The 17,825-nt window shown below is 38.6% G+C and overlaps 1 long non-coding RNA gene across 1 annotated transcript; it reads left to right on the forward strand.

Moving 5' to 3' along the window:
- Positions 1-3: 3 nt before the first annotated feature.
- On the forward strand, positions 4-12,792 carry LOC118642795. Its single transcript, XR_004961796.1, has 3 exons — positions 4-47; positions 7,549-7,610; positions 12,472-12,792. It is a non-coding gene; the product is annotated as an uncharacterized LOC118642795 (long non-coding RNA).
- The last annotated feature ends 5,033 nt before the right edge of the window (positions 12,793-17,825 follow it).

The following is a 17,825-nucleotide window of genomic DNA, read 5'->3' on the forward strand; positions in this document are numbered from 1 at the left end:
GCTGCCTACATTTTCTTCTAGGATTTTTATGGTTTTGCAACTTACATGTAAGTCTCTTATTCATTTTGAGTTTGTTCTTGTGTATGGTGTAAACTGGTGGTCTAGTTTCATTTTGTTGCATGTACCTGTCCAATTTTCCCAACACCCTTATTGAAGAGACTGTCTTTACTCCATTGTACGCTTTTGCATACTTTGTCAAATATCAATTATGCATACTGTCTTGGGTGGATTTCTGGGTTCTTTGTCTGTTCTATTGATCTATGTGCCTATTCTTGTGCCAATACCAGGCTGTTTTGATTACAGAGGTTTTGTAGTATAACTTGAAATCTGGTATTGTGATCCCTTCAACTTTGTCCTTCTTTCTCAAGATTGCTATGGCTATTTGGGGTTTTAGTTTTGGATCCATATAAATTTTCGGAGTATTTGTTCTAGATCTATGAAACATGCCATTGGTATTTTAATAGGGATTGCATTAAATCTATTGATTACCTTGGGTAGTATGGACATTTTATTAATGTTAATTCTTCCAATTCTTGAATAATGTATGTTCTTCCACTTGCTTGTATATTCTTCTATCTCTTTTTTTTAAAATCCCATAGTTTTTTGAGACAGGTCTTTTGCCTCCTTGGTTAAGTTTATTCCTAGGTATCTTGTTGTTGTTGTTGTTGCAATAGTAAAAGTGATTGTTCTTTTTTAGTTTCTCTTTCAGAGAGATCATTATTGGTGTCTAAAAATGCCATTGATTTCTGGATTCAAACTTGTTTTCCATGTTGACACATTAGATAAAATTTGTTAATTTTAACTTCTAGAGAGATCACATTTGAGAATGTACTACAATTGATATATCTATTTCTAATTGATATGCCAAATAGTTACTTTGAAACAGAAGCTCTCTTCTTTCCTAGGGCATGGTAAACTCTTTATATTCTATGAATTCTAAATGATAGCTTTGCAGGATAGAATAATCTTGGTTGTAGGTCTTTGCTTTTCATCACTTTGAATATTTCTTCCCACTCCCTTCTGGCATGCAAAGTTTCTTTTGAGAAATCAACTGACACTTATGGGAGCTCCCTTGTAGATAACTAACTGCTTTTTTCTTGCTGCTTTTAAGATTCTCTCTTTGTCCTTAACTTTTTGTATTTTGATGATGAAGTGTCTTGGTGTGGACCTCTTGGGTTCATCTTGCTTGGAACTCTCTGTGCTTCCTGAACTTGTGTGTCTGTTTTCTTCACCAAGTTAGGAAAGTTTTCTGTCATTATTGTTTCAAAAAGGTTTTCAATTTCTTGCTCTCTCTCTTCTCCTTCTGGCACCCCCATGATGTGACTGTTGGTATGCTTGAAGTTGTCCCAGAGGCTCCTTACACTATCCTCATTTTTTAAAAAATCTTTTTTTCTTTTTGCTATTCTGATTGGGGGTTTTTTGCTTCCTTATATTCTAAATGGTTTGCTTCTTGGTTTGCTTCTTGGCTTCACCTACTCTACTATTGATTCCCTGTAAATTATTCTTTATTTCAGTTAGTGCATCCTTTATTTCTGACAGGTTCTTTTTTATGTGGTTGATGTTCTCACTAAGTTTCTTGAGCATCCTTATAACCAGTGTTTTGAACTCTGCATCTGTTTGGTTGCTTATCTTCATTTCATTTAGTTTTTTTCCTGGAGTTTTGTTCTATTCTTTCATTTGGGACATGTTTCTTTGTCTCCTCATTTTGGCTGCCTTCCTGTGTTTGTTTCTATGTATTAGGTAGAGTTGCGATGACTCCTAGGCTTTGTAGGGTGGCTTATTACAGTAGGTGTCCAATAGGGTTCAGTGGCACAGCCTCCCTGACCATCCCAGCTGGTCCTCGAGGTGAACCCCTCATGTGGACTGTATATTCTTCTGTTGTAATTGAGCCTTGATTGCTGTTGGCACATCAATGGGAGGGATTTACTCAAACTGATCAGCTATAAGGACTGGCTGTGCCCACTGACCACTGACCTCTGACTACTTTGGAAAATTAGCTATGCAGAGGCCCACCACACAGAGCAAGACTTACTTCAACAGGGCTCTGGTACCCACTGAGTTTACTCCTTGAGTGTATCACTTGTGGAGGTGGTTGGGTGGTGGTGCTTTGATATGAAGTTGTCCACTGGATATACTGGCTCTGGGACAAGGTCAGCCACTGCCTGTGTTCTATCCAGGACCCCTGGCATAAGCTACAAAGTGATCTACAGATGGCCACTTCTTGTGCTGGGCTTGAAGGTGCCCAGGGAAAGCTAATTTGTGAACCAAGTTTGGCTGCTACTAGTGCCAGGCTGGGGGCCTCTTAGTGAGAGGAATGGGGCTCACAGAGGTGAGGTGCTGTTTGTTTGAGAGAATTTAGTAAAATCTGAAGCAGGAGCCAAGACAGGCCAATTCTATTGTAAAGCCATTGGAAACAGCTTGGTTGGACTTGAAAGTTGAGTGGGGCAGGGCCTCAGGGGATCACCATGGCAGAGACAACGGTGTGAGCCAGGTTGCTGGAGTTCCAGATATGATGCCTATCTGCTGGGCCCATGGGGGAAGGGCTCACCAAAAGAACAATGGCTTCCACCAGCATGTCTGTCTATTAGAAATCTGCCTCTTCAGCTTTCACCCCGATGCTAAATAACTCAGTTCTTCTCCATATGTTTCTAGTGCCTTTCAAGATGCCTCCCTCATACACTGGAGCCTTGAGGGAGTGAGTCCACATAAGTCCATGTTTGTATCCTTTAAGAGGAGCTGCCTGGGGCTCCAGCAGCCTTAGCTTTCCTCAGCCTCAGTTCCTGCTGGTTTTTCCAGCCAGAAGTTATGGGGATTTCTCTTCCTGGCACTGGAACCCTGAGCTGGGAAACCTGGTATAGGACAGGGACCCCTCACTCCTCAGGGAGGGTCTTCCCAGCTGAGGTGGCCTCCTGATTTTTATCTGCCACACGCAGGTGTGGGACCAGCCCGTCTGCCCCTCCGCCCCTCCTATCATTCTTGATGTGGCTTCTTTAATTTCATAGTTGTAGGACTTCCATTCCACTCATTTTCAGGTTCTGAATGATGGTTGTTCTGTAGTTTAGTTGTAATTTTGATGTGGTTGTGGGAGGAGGGAGTCTCGTGTTTACCTATGCTGCCATCTTGATCGGAAGTTCTAGCTCCACTCTTTTGTAGCCGTGTGAACTTGGCATAACTCTCCAAACCTCTAAAAACTCTCTAAACCTCAAATCATGAAAAGTTTATAGAACTGTTTTGAGAATTAAGCGAAGCAATTCATGTAAGTCTTGTAGTGCAGTGCTTGTCACAAGGTAAGTCTTCTGTTCATCTTGGTTATGAGTAATAATTATTACTTACTTGAATGCATATCCCTTTATTTTGGTAGTGGAGTCCAAATGGGGATCTGCCTCTGTTTCTTGGCTGGAATTCTCTCTCTCAGTTTAAGGAGGGATAGAGAGGGAGTTACTGTAAAGCTCTTATAACCTCAAGCTTACGTAGAAGATTCTCCAGTCCTGCTTCAAAGGCAAAATGGACTTTTTGATGTGTTGAGAATTCTGTATTAATTCAAGGGAATTATTCAGTATCCTAACATCTTCTAAGAGCATTATCAATGTTGGAATATAAAATTGTGTTGAAATATAGTCTAGCCTGGCTGGTGTGGCTCAGTGGATTGAGCGTTGTCCCATGGACTAAGAGGTCCTGGTTCGATTCCCAGTCAGGGCACATGCCCGGGCTGTGGGCTCAATCTCCAGTAGGGGGTGTGCAGGAGGCAACTGAATGATGTTTCTATTTCACATTGATATTCCTATCTTTCTTTCCTGTCCCCTCTCTCGCCAAAAAAAAAAAAAAAAAGAAAAAAGAAAAGAAAGAAATATAGTTTATAAGAGTAACTTCAATAGTTTTACTGCATTAAATATATTTTAAGATGGCCTTTTCACATGTGTGTGTGTTGTTGTTTTTTTTTTTTATCCTCACCCAAGGATATTTTTCCATGTTTTGTACAGATAGAGTGGGAGGGAGAGAGAGGAAGGGAAAGAGAGTGAGAAACATCGACGTGAAGGGACACATCGAGTGGCTGCCACCTGCACGACCAACCAGGGCCGGGGACAAACTGCAACCGAAGTACGTGCCCTTAGCGGGAACCTAACCCGGGTCTCTCCGGACCGCAGGCCGACGCTCTAACCGCTGAGCCAAACTGGCCAGGGCGTGTGTGTGTGTTTTTTTAACTTATCTTTATTGTTGAATATATTACAGATGTTCCTCCTTTTTCCCCTATTGATCTCCTCGTCCCCACTCCCACCCCCTCCTGCCTTTTTACACATTGTTGTCTGTGTCCATTAGTTATGAATATATGCATAAACATTCTTGGGTTTATTTCTTCCCACCTCCCCACCTTCCCTTTGAGGTTTGTCAGTCTAACAACCAATTTGTACTTCTTAATCCCTTCACCTTTTTTACTCGTTTCCCTAACCCTCCTCCCATCTGGCAACCAACAAAATGTTGTCTGTATCTGTGAGAATGTTTCTGTTCTGTTTGTTCATTGTGTTTGTAGATTCAATTGTCAATAAATATGTATTCATTCTATTTTGTTTGTTCATATTTTTTATTTTCTTTTTCTTCACGAAGACCCTTCAACATTTCATATAATAATGGTTTGGTGGTGATGAACTCCTTTAGCTTTTCCTTGTCTGGGAAGCTCTTCATATGGCCATCGATTCTAAATGATAACTTTGCAGGATAGAGTAATCTTGGTTGTAGGTCTTTGCTTTTCATCACTTTGAATATTTTTTGCCACTCCCTTCTGGCCTGCAAAGTTTCTTTTGAGAAATCAGCTGACAGCCTAATGGGAACTCCCTTGTAGATAACAAACTGCTTTTCTCTTGCTGCTTTTAAGATTCTCGCTTTGTCTTGAACCTTTGGCATTTTGATGATGGTGTGTCTTGGTGTGGTCCTCTTGGGGTTCATCTTGTTTGGGACTCTGTGCTACCTGGACTTGTATGTTTGTTTCCTTCACCAAGTTAGGGAAGTTTTCTGCCGTTATTGTTTCAAATAGGTTTTCAATTTCTTGTTCTCTCTCTTCTCCTTCTGGCACCCCCATGATACAAATGTTGGTATGCTTGAAGTTGTCCCAGAGGCTCCTTACACTATCCTCATTTTTTTAGATTCTTTTTTGTTGTTGTTGCTGTTCTGATTGGGTGTTTTTGGCTTCCTTATATTCCAAATTGATGGTTTGCTTCCTGACTTTACCTACTCTACTATTGAATCTCTGTACATTATTATTTATTTTAGTTAGTGCCTCCTTCATTTCTGACTGTTCATTTTTTATGCTCTTGAGGCCCTCACTAAGTTCACTGAAGTTCTCATTAAGTTCATTGAGCATCCTTATAAGCAGTGTTTTGAACTCTGTATCTGTTTGGTTGGTTATCTCCATTTCGCTTAGTTCTTTTCCTGGAGTTTTGTTCTGTTCTTTCATTTGGGATGTGTTTCTTTTTCTCCTCATTTTGGCTGCCTCCCTGTGTTTGTTTCTATATATTAGGTAGAGTTACTATGTCTCCTGGGCATTCTAGGGTGGCCTGTTGCAGTAGATGTCCTGTAGGATTCCGTGGCACAGCCTCCCTGATCTCCCAGCTGGGCCCTCAAGGTGCACCCCTTGTGTGGACTTTACACCCTTCTGTTGTAATTGAGTCTTGACTGCAGTCTCGATGTGGCCACTTCTTTAATTTTGTAGCTGTAGGATTTCCATTCAGCTTGATTTCAGGCAGTTTTGAATGATGGTTGTTCTGTAGTTTAGTTGTAACTTTGATGTTGTTGTGGGAGGAGGTGATCATCATATGTGTGTTTTAACTTCTTCAAGGCCTGCATGAACCTGTCCAACTCTTTGTTGAACCCATCTCTGAATGAAAACTTTTATTAGAAATGCAGATAAAAACAGTAATAGACTATCAGGTTCAGGGAGAAACTTTATAGCTTGAGAGATTTCAGTGACTCCATTTTCATTCTCATAAAACCCATGTTGTATAAATACTCCTTGAAGCCATTCTTTAGCCGAATACACAAAGATGCTATTAAAAAACAAACAAACAAGGTTTATCCTTTGCTGGGACAAATGCTAAGGCTAACGGTAGAATGGGAACCTCTTTAGAGTGGTTTTCCCTTTCTAATTCTCAGATAATTCGTAGGGGTTACTCAGATATTGATTATTTCAAATGGCTCTACTAAGACAAACAGTGGCTGTGATGCTTCTGGCCAGAGACACAGAAGGAGGTGGTGCCAAACTGGGGTGGTATTCAACACACAATTTCACACAGATGGTTGTTCATTGTGGAAATGTTTTGAACAATGATGCACAAATGCTGAGGATGAGCTGAGGGGTATGTTGGTTAAGCCCCAAACTCTCAAGAAGCCAGCAGTGGGTCATGGTCCTTCTACAGGCAGAGTTCTTATTCTCTCTATTCTCTGGGCATTCTGAAATTTTCATTTCTTTCACAGGGGTAGAAAATAAAGAGATAAGAGCTTTGGAAAATACTCCATATCTCTGTCAGGACCAGGCTCCTAATATTACTTTTATATCTGTTTTCCAAAACTGCATGCATTCTGCAAAGAGTTTCCCAAATGCTATTATATCTGTAATAACAACTAAGATACATGAATTATATTCATGGCATTTGTACAATAACTATTAAATCCTTAAGGACTATATGTAGGCCACATGTAGATCTAGTCAGTAAGGAAATAAAAAGATGATTTCATTAAAGGATACAAGATAATGTAAACATGTAAAAGGGAAACTGGCAGTCTGTAAATAAGGATAATATGGCCATAATTTCTATACTGAGACCAATTTTATACCTTTTTTTTTTTTATCCTCACCCGAGGACATTTTTTCATTTTTTGTTCAGGTAGAGTGGGATGGAGAGAGAGGAACAGAGAGAGAGAAAGAAACATCGACGTGAAAGGGATACATCCAGTGGCTGCCACCCACACAACCGACCAGGGCCGGGGACAAACTGCAACCGAGGTACGCGCCCTTAGCGGGAACCGAACCCGGGTCTCTCAGGATGCAGGCTGATGTTCTAACTGCTGAGCCAAACTGGCCAGGGCGAGACCAATTTTAAGTATGAGTTTTCTTAAGATAATTCAGATTGTTATGGTTGATGGAGTTCAATAAATTATTTTTATATTTAAATGGGAATCTTTTTTTCCTAAATTTTCTTCAAAGGACTTTTTTATTTAACAAACATTTTAAATGAGTATTCGTATTTATATATTTCAAATCACAGTTGAAAGGTTAGGGATAGATAGTCTTCTAAGAGTTCTTACAGAGGTTTGCTGAGTCAAATTTCCTACATATTTTCTAATAAATCTTTGATCTTTATTATTTTGCTAGTTAATGGAATAAGAGTGCAGAAATCTGAAAATAGTGTAACAAAAATAGATACTTAAAAGGGGGCAAGAAGAGAAGAAATAAAGGGATTCTTATATGGACTTAGGTATCAGGAGGTATCATACTTTCGATAAAAATTGTTATATTGTTTGAGATTCACCAAGTAATTGTTACTTTTCTTCTTACAGACGTCAGTACGTGTTTTATAACCTCCCTGGCCGTAAACCTGAGCACCAATGCTTGATCTACTGTAAGTCAAAAAGTCATGTATGGGAAACAAGCAAAACAAAGAGCTTTGCATTCTAACCTTTTTCCTTTAAAAAAAACGGATTACAATCATAAATAGTTAGAAACAGAAAAGCTTTTTTTGTTTCTGTAAGCAAATGTCTGACCTTGTTCTAAAGTGATAAACTGCATACGTCTAGCTTGACCAATTTAAACTCCCAGAGTTCCTCTTGTGATACTGGTGGGTACTCAATAATTCATTGCTATTGTTGATGATGAATATAGGTAACAAAAGAGTGTGGAGATGCATTTTTCCCTTTTGTGGCTTAATTGTAAACATTTTCCTTTCCAAACCATAGTCAGGAGATATCTATTTGTAGGCCTTACAACGGTGGGCCAGTTATGCATCTCATAATTTGATCTAGATACAATTATTTTATCTTCACATGGAAACAAATTGAAGAGAAGTAATGGGACACCATTTGGAATTGTTGGCAACTCTAAATGTTCAAAAAAAAAAATAATAAAAGAAAGAAAGAAATGAAGTCACAAAAGCAGAACAAAAGGCCTCATCCTGGCTGATTAGATGATTTAACCAGCAGTTGCTGTTGGCACCAAAAGTCAGCCAGGCTGTTGAAAAGGATCTCAGTAGGGAAAAGATCTAAAATGTGTCCCTCATATCTTTTGGTACACCAATTTCCATTATGAATTTCTAATGGGAAGAAAAATATGAGTACATGGCATTGCGAGAAAAGTCAAGTGGGACACACAATAATGAAGCAGAGTGCCCCTCTGCAAGGGAGCTTTATCCTTTGCAGTTTGGAAGGCAGTCAGAGTATCAAGTCTTATATCGGGGTGTCTCCTGCTGCCTGTATCTAAGTACTCTTGGCTCACATATTGATGTTCCAAGGGAAAGATCCCGGGGAAAATGGATTGGAAAAGTACTTACATTTGGTAAAGAGCCTCTGCAGTGTGGAGTGACATATAGAAGCTCCTTCTCCAAACACTAAGCAGTGTGAATCTATTTTTGGCATCACATTTATTAAATGGGGCTCATGCTTACTGTGATATAGAAAAAACAAAAACGCTTTCAAGATTTACCATTTGATAATATTTTAGGCTGTAGTATTTTTATAGATTATGTTAATCTGTTAGAGAGGCTTATAAACTATGTGAAGTCTCATCTTAGGACATGTAAGGATAAATGGTCAGGGGAAGCCCTGTTAACAGTGTTTTCTGACAAATCTCCATATGCTAATAGGGAGTATTAACCACACACAGCGAAGTTAATGAAGTTCTCTATTCTCTGTTTTGTTTTGTTTTAATTATTTTTCTTTTGCACTTTTTTGGATTATAAGAAGCTGGGTGTTTGTGTACATGTCCAGGTCATGTGACAGTCTTCATTCTCCCAGGAAGAGAAATGTCTCTTCTCCTGTAGTCTTCAGTGAAGTCCCCCAAACCAAATTCTCCCTTTTCCAGCTTGAATTTGTTGACTTTTGTTTTACATATACCGTATAAGTTTTAAGCTAAAGTTAGGCAATTATTATTTTTTTTAATCTATGGAACCAGACTTGTTCCAAATTGTCCAATGAAACTGTGAGTGTTGATTTCAAACAATTTCTATAATATGAGCATCCTGTTTGGTCAGCATAATCTTTTCTGAAAAGTATTAGGAACATAACTATGTTAAGTAGGGGTTCCCAACATCATGGTGAGCTTCTGGGATCTGGCAAACTTGAATCTCTTCCCTACTGCTATGTGAAGCCATACGCGGATGAAGTACAATAACCGGCAAACAAGTAAAACCCTACATTCTGGAAAAGATCACTGGGTAGAGCATTTGATCACAGGAGAGAAGAAATGAGTTTCAGGAGGGATGCTAAAGGCCAGATGGCCCTGCAGGGATCTGCCAAGATTTCAGTGGCCCCAGGTCACCAAAGCCAATAAAGAGACTGTGCTCTGCCTATTATACAGACAGCATGAGGGCAAGGAGTCCTGGTTATTTAGCAAAAAGATGGGTCCCGAGTTTGAAAAAAATGGGAGTTTCTATTTAGCTGCTTCCTAATAGTGGCTGGACTTTGTGACCTTTCCTTTTGCTATCTTTTGTTCATTTGCTCAATTGCTCATTGATTGCACAGGTTCTTTTAGATGTGTTTGATTCTCGCTGACTGTCCTTGTTCCCTTACATAATTACTTAGTGAGTAGCTGATGCATCCTGCACTGTGTCAGAGCTGGATGCATCATTGTGAACAGGACGGACATGGCTTCTGCCTTCATGGAGCTTGTGGTCCATTGGGGAAGCTAGAAAACGGAACATGTAGCTATAATAATACATAATGAGGGATGTGAAAGAGAAAGCACAGAATCCTACCGGTGCACGTAACGGGAACCTAATATAATCTAGAAGTCAGAGATGGTTTACCTGGAAAGGATATGTAGGCTGAGGCTGAAGGATAAGTAGGAGTTTGCTAGTAAAAGTAAGGAAATAGAGCAGATAGAAAGGACACTGTGTATAAAGTTGTGAAGCTGAGATGTTTTGGCAGAGCTGAGCAACTGGAGCATAAAGTAGAGGGAGGAATAAAGTGGAGAGTCTGGAAGCTTTCTGTTTCTTTCTCTCCCTTCCTATACCCTGCATATGAGACAGGCACGAGGGAGATGGGGAGACAGTTTTAGTGGGTACAGAGATTTAAATTTTGACAGGAGGAAATACTTCAGTGGAAGTGGGAAAGTGGTCTTCAGAAATGCATCGTGGAACAGGCATTGATTGACCCACAAAGGCAGAGAATTGGGGTTAAATTAGGGTTACATTATCCATACAATGTGGATGCTAATGTGGTTGGAAGGGGAAGTGAAGAAGAAAGAGTATGAGAATCAAGAGAATATGTGAATAACTGAGATAACTTGGATGGTGTGTGTAGAGAAAGGAGAGAATACTTATAAAGAACCTTGCAGGACATTGACATTTAGTGGACAGAGGAAGAGTCGCAAAGAAGACTGAGAAGGAGAGGCCAGAAAGGGCAGAAAAACTAGTGAACTGTGGTTTGTCACAGAAGTGATAGGAAGGTAGTCCTTTCAAGGTTGGGACTCACTCAGGATACAAAATTGGAGAGGGTGCCCAAAACCCCAGTAATTAAGATAAATAATATCTCAATGCAATATTAAAAACAACCGAGTTAATGTAAAAGATCCATGTGATCAAAACATCAAACTTTTAAATAGAGACAAGCTCAGAATGACTGGATTTTCCTTTTGCTTAAGGCTCCAATAAAGCTGAGGGCACTACTACGCTATTAGATTTAGAAATATTTTATAGTTAGAAGTTTGTTATTTTGATCATATAGAAGGAGGGAGTGATAAACTATGTTAAATGTGGCTGAGAAGTCAGTCAAAAAACAGGTTGAAATGAGTCCATTGGATTTAGGAACAAGCTATTGTTATTAGGTATTTTTCTCTACTTTGTTTTAATAAATCATAATGGAGGTTATATTATTGTCTCTGCTAACATAATCACCACCTCCTAAAAAGCTGAGTCCTTTTCTGAATTAGGAGATTATATAAACACAAACATTTGTTTTTTTTCCTTAAAACATTTTTTATTGTGGTAAAATACATATAGCATAAAATTTAGCATTTTAAGCCCTGCCAGTGTGGCTCAGTGGATTGAGTGTGGGCCCATGGACTGAGAGGTCCCGGTTTGATTCCCGATCAGGGCACATGCCCGGGGTTGTGGGTTCAGTCTCCAGTGGGAGATGTTTAGGAAGCAGCGGATCCAAGTATCTCTCTCACAGTGATGTTTCTATCTCTCTCTCCCTTCCTCTCTCTTTAAAAAATAAATAAAAACATATTTTTAAAAATTACCATTTTGACTGTTTTGTTTTACTGTTCAGTGACGTTAAGCACTTCATATTTTTGTTCAACCATTACCATCATCCATATCCAGAACTCTTTTCATCTTGCAAAACTGAAACTCCATACCCATTTAATGTTTTTTTTTTTTAATTTTTTTTTTATATTAGTCTGTTCCATGCTCCCATGTCTCTGGATCTATTTTATTCATCAGTTTATTTTGTTCATTAGATTCCACATATAAGTGAGATCATGTGATACTTGTATCTTTCATAATAACTTTAAGGTGAAATGAAAATAATTCCTTAGTTTTAGGAATTAATCTTTAAATATTCTCTGGATGGATCTGAATTCTTGCCTAAATAAATGGAGTGGGCATATCTGAGAGTCAGAAATATAGGATGAGGAGCCAGGTAAATAGGGATAATTGCTAAGCAGGCCCATGTTTACCTCTGAGGGAAATCATTGCTATTTTGTTTAGTAACTATTTGGGAAGCACTAGACTGATCTTAAATAAGTTGCTTTCTGATGGGCTCTTTAGTTTAAAATGCTCTGTGTTGTAAATCAGTTGCTATTTACAATACTATCCCCAGATCCCTCTCTAATAAAGATGTTTATCTATATTCCTTCTCAAGTGCCCTATTGCTTTTTATTTAGATCATACCTTAGGTGCTTTCATGCTCAGATGCTATTTTTTGTTCTAATCATGGTTAGGATACCTCAGGCAACTGGAAGTCACTTGTCATATCCCAGACGTCTGTCCAAAATCTAAAGAGCTCCAGCTTTGCCTCTCAGTATGTCAGACGTTTAATTACATTTACAAGGTAGAAAATGTTTATTTGTATCTCATAAACTCATCCTCTTGCTTTAAGATGACCAATCATCGTGCTTTGGCTGTGACTGTCCAGGCTTTAGCACTGGAGGTCCTGTGTCCTGGCAAACCCCTTAGTGCTGAGTAAACCTGGACAATTGGTTACCCTAGTTGGCCGAGAAATATTTCATGGGTTCCTTTATTAAAGCTGCCTACCTCTTTCTTCCAGGTCTAAGAGGAACAGGTGACTTTGCTAATTTTACACATTCATGTTCTTGCTAAATTTCTGAGGATTTGTTCAAGTATTATGCTCATTCATGGACTGCTGGCAGTTTGGAGTGAGAAGGCAGCTAGAGACCCTGCAGCACAACCATCTCAGCTTACAGATGAATAAAACCTCAGTCGCATTGGGAAGTTTTGGCCATCTTCATCCACTCTTGCTGCCGTGGTACCAGATTTCTGCAATGTCTTCAAACATCTCCTTCCCCACTAATTAAAAACAGACGGTTTTGTTGGAACATCAGCTACAATAACAGGAAAAAGTAGCATTCGGTTAGCTTTAAATTGTCCAATAATCTTTTTCTAATGCCTCTATTTGCGTCATGGGCATTTTAACTTCTCTTGTGTCTAAAGTTCAATGTCTCTCATGGATTACTCATATTATCTGAGTGTGAAAATAAATATGGTCGGGTTAATTAGCATCAATTTTAATAAGATGCCAAAGTAATTCTATACAAAGCTTCCTGGCAAGAAAGAAATTAAGCTTGATAATTGAGATGATAGGCTCTAAAATAGAAGCAATGCGAGGGGCACGAAAGAAAGAAAATAAGCACAGAAAAGGGAGATAGAAATTGTGTGCTTGTGTGATATACGGACAAAGTTTTCTTTTCAAAATCACACAATGGGTTTTTGTTATTTTGCCTCCAAAGGAAGTCAGAGTCCAGTGGTTTTTCAAAAAGCAGACTGATCTCACAGGCTTGTTGAAAATTCAAATACTTGGATCCCATCCTTTGTCATCTGAATCAGTAGCTCTGAAATGAAACCTGGGGATCTCTATTTTTAATAAACTTCAAAAGTGGTTTAAATGCAGTTGGTCAATGGAGTGACTTCTGGGAACTCCTGAGCTAGCCTCTTTGAAGAAGCTTTCCTATTTTTCGCTTTGGGAAAAATATTTAAGGGTTGTTCCTCAGACTTCACTTCTTTTGAGATGGCAGGTGTCATTATGCTTCTGTCAAAGAGAGGGAACTTGAGGATGTTAGAGTCACATTTTAATGTAAGAATATGAGAAAATGAGGATTCCCCCATCCCAAAGAGTATATTAAGGTCCTGCAATAGGACCTGCTCTAAGGAGCGTGTGGGACTGTGTAAGGCAATTTGGACATTATATACTTAACCATAATGAAGAGATGGAATGGGGGGCTAGAAACTGCCCAAGAGTCCACACTTTTCAACCCTCGTCTGACTTGTGCTGCTGTTGAGATTGGCCAACCCTAACTGAGTGGAGAAGAAATGACTGAAGTCTCTTTTGTTCACTAACCATGATAGAAGTATCTCTTATTAGATGTATGTTTACGTGGCCATGTACAAATCCCACATAGCCTGAAAGGTCCTCTGGGAAACTAACACAAGGCCCCAAGTTCTTAATTAGCAGAGTGGATTCCCCAGCCCTGTCACTTAATGGTATTGCAAAAGATGTGTTTGGCAGTTAATTGGATGATCTGTAAAACCAGAATCCTGACCACTTGTGGTCATTAAAGATCCCAGGACACTTTCCTTATGGCAAGCGGAGTCTTGGAATAATTCCAACCCTGAAAATTAAATTAGATTCTGCCCAGCTTCCCTTTATACTTTCAATTTTACTCTGTTCCCTTTTTATCCTTAATTTCAGTGAACTTGTACATTAATATAAAGACACTGGATTTCATAGAGGACTACAGTATAGTAACAGTGCCTCCTAAGTTATGGAGTGATAGTCTTTGGGTTAGTGGTTGACAGGCACACTTTATACAAAAGGGAAGTTGTTGGATTGGTATCTGAAGGGACATGGTACTGCTCCTGAAAAATTAAGCCTGTTAAACATTTCAGTATATAATTAAAAGTGCATGTCCAATTAGTTTTTAGAAGTGGTATGTCTTTTTTTTTTGTCTTTTATGGATGATATCTTTCTATAAACAAAGTAATTATAGGCATATTTTATTAGCAGAACAAATACATGTGTTTAATTTTTAAAAAACTACCAAAATATAAAAAGGCTGATCTCAGTCACTGGAATGGAGGTAGAGACAGGAACCATGATACATACTGGGAACCAATTTGATGGCTTGAGATTTATTGATGCAGAATGTTACCTCATGGTTCTTTATTATAAACAATTAGTCTGCTGCTGATCTACTACATTTTTTTTTTTTTCTAAAACAGGGAGGCTTCGAGGGCAGTATGTTTTCTCTTAACATCTATATTATTTTATTACCAGAAATTGTTTTATTAATACAAGTGTTTTTTTTTTTTTAAACAAATGAAAATTCAGTGAACTGTATATTTACTGAAACTAGAGTGCTGTCACGTAAGATGAGCAAACTCATAAGTTATTATTTAGCAGATTGTTTCTGGGAATTAAAATGATCTCTGTAGTATTTTTTTTTTTATATCCTCACCCGAGGATATTTTTCCATTTTTTGTACAGATAGAATGGGAGGGAGAGAGAGGAAGGGAGAGAGAGTGAGAAACATCGACGTGAAGGGACACATCGAGTGGCTGCCACCTACACGACCAACCAGGGCCGGGGACAAACTGCAACCGAAGTACGTGCCCTTAGCGGGAACCGAACCCGGGTCTCTCCGGACCGCAGGCCGACACTCTAACCGCTGAGCCAAACTGGCCAGGGCGATCTCTGTAGTATTTTTAAAGATGTGAATGAAATATTTTTTCATTATAGATAGTAACTTTCCATTTAAAAAATATTTAACTTTGTTAATAAACCATAAAAGCCTTTATTTGATATGCAGATTAACTCATACATATTCAGGAAAGTAAAGTGTACTCCCCAGTTTATATAGTTTGTCAACATTTGAAACTCAGTAGGAGATTGTTTTTGTCTACTTTTGTTATTATTGTTAAACTAATTTTGTTTCAAATAATATACTTGACTCATAATTTCCTAACTTCAACACAAAATGTGTCAACACACATACACACAATGTTTAAAACCTCAGACTTTTGTAACCATTTTCTGTGCATCTCCTCTCTAACCCCCAATAAATAGTGCTTTACTGCAACTGGACAAAAAAGAAAAAAGATAGAAATCAGAAGGTAGACACCAGCTGGGTTATTACCTGGGTTAATATGAGAAAGGATTTTAAAAAATTCATTGAGGGTGTTTGTAAAAGTGTTTTAAATGTAAATAAATTTCTATAATGAAAATATAAGTAATCTCAACAACATAGATAATAGTAAAATGTAGTTAACATAATTAGAAAGTATAAGTTTTGAATGTTTATTACCTTTGTTTTTAACATACATCATTTAACTACAAGTTTGTGTTCTTTCTTTATTTTGTTGTTAATCCTTATCTGAGGGTATTTTTTTATTAATTAACTAATTTATTTTTGTTATAGATGTTTCTCCTTTTCCCCCACTGATTCCCCCCTCCCTCTCCCTCCCCACCCTGTCCCCAGCTTTGTTGTCCATTGTTCATGCACACATACATATAAGTTCTGTGGTTTATCTCTCCCCCACCACTCCCTCTTCTGGGGATTGTCAGTCTGTACCCCACTTCCATGTCTTTGGGACTACCCCATTCTGAGGATATTTTTCCATTGATTTTTAGTTAGAGTGGGAGGGAGGGAGGGAGAGAGAGAGAGAAACATTGATGTGAGAGAGACACATCCATTGGTTGCCTTCTGCATGACCCCGACCTGGGCTGGGGATGGTACCTGCAACCCACGTATGTGCCCTTGACTGGAATTGAAACTGTGACCCTTTGGTCCTTGGATGGACACTTTAACTGCTGAACCAGACCAGCCAGGATTGTGTAATTTAATTTTTAATAATGGCCGTGTTTAATAGTTGGTTTGCAAAATTGCTATAACAATTGACTCTTAAAATCTGGCACAAGAAGTTTCTGACATAACACCAGATACCATGCTATTGGGTGGATTGGGGAAAACTAGGTTGGAAGTGGTATAAAACAGGTAACTCTTCAGTTTTTATAGCTTAAAAAAAATACAGACTACAAATATTAAATAAAAAATAAATTTTTCTAAAGATTTTAATATAATCAATAAATTATTTAAATATGATTATAGGGAGAAGAATGGGTCAAAGCTTTTATTAGAAGCCTTTCGGTTACTATTTAACCCAGAGTATGTGCAAATTTGAAAAAAAAAAAAACAAAAGTAAAAGAACTAAATATATATATAAAAAAACCCGCTTCCATATACAGACATTTTGAAGTCGTGTGAGAGGTGTTCTCCTTCATCTGTCCTGTCTCTTTCCCTCCTCTGGTCTATCAACAAGGACAACGATCCTAGTTCACTATCTGAAGCTCTTTTGCATCAAATTATTCTAAGGATCTAAAATTTGATATAACCTTTAGATATTTCTGACTGAGCTTGTATTACCTGGTGTTTAAAATCATGCTAATTTTGCCCTGGCCAGTTTGGCTCAGCGGTTAGAGCGTTGGCCTGTGGACCAAAGAGTTGTGGGTTTGATCCTGGTCAAGGGCATGTACCGCCATTGCGGTTTGTCCCTTGCTCTGGTCAGGGTTGTACAGAGGCAACCAGTTGATGTGTCCCTCTCATGTCAACGTTTCTCTCTCCCTCACTTCCACTCTATCTGAAGATAGATAGAAAAATATCCTCTGGTGAGGATTAAAAACAAACGAACAACAACAACAAAAATGTTGCTAATTTTTTAGTGTAATTGTCGATTGGGACAAATTTGAAATGTTTCCACGCAGAATGTCTAATTTGCTGCTTCCTTCTAGCAGTCACTAAACTCTTACAATTTAGGCCATTGTCGGTGCACTATGATTTGAATGAGGCAGCCGAATTCCATGTGTTTATGTACACGGCTTTAACTTCTCTACTGTGTTTATTTGGGTAGTGGTAGTACTTTAACACTGCTTTCCCAGAGGACTGGTAAACAGTCTGGTAATTTGATATGTGATGTAACCATAGAACACATACCAGTTAATCAAATGCCCTACACCCACCCACACCTTCAAGACCAGTCTGGTGAATAAGTGCATTGTAAATTCTGTTCATTCTTCTCTGATCAGGTCAGTTGCTTTTGTTTCTTCTTCTCGTTCTCATTTCCACACTAATTTTCATTCATAGCACCTGGATTTTTGGATTATTTTTGGATTATTGCACTGACCTCCTCAATCATCTTTCTCCTTCCAAACTCTAGTGTTCAGTCCATTTTGAATAGCATCGCTAAATCGTTTTCCAAAAATACTGCTTTAACGTCCCTGCTGTGCTCAGAAATCTTCAGTGATTTCATTTTCACCCTTTAAGATAAATTCACATTCCTTAATTAGACCAGTAATCTCCAAAGTAAGGTGGGTATATCCAGGAGATGAAA

This window comes from Molossus molossus, unplaced genomic scaffold, assembly GCF_014108415.1.
Source record: "Molossus molossus isolate mMolMol1 unplaced genomic scaffold, mMolMol1.p scaffold_m16_p_1, whole genome shotgun sequence".
Taxonomy (NCBI): Eukaryota; Metazoa; Chordata; class Mammalia; order Chiroptera; family Molossidae; genus Molossus; species Molossus molossus.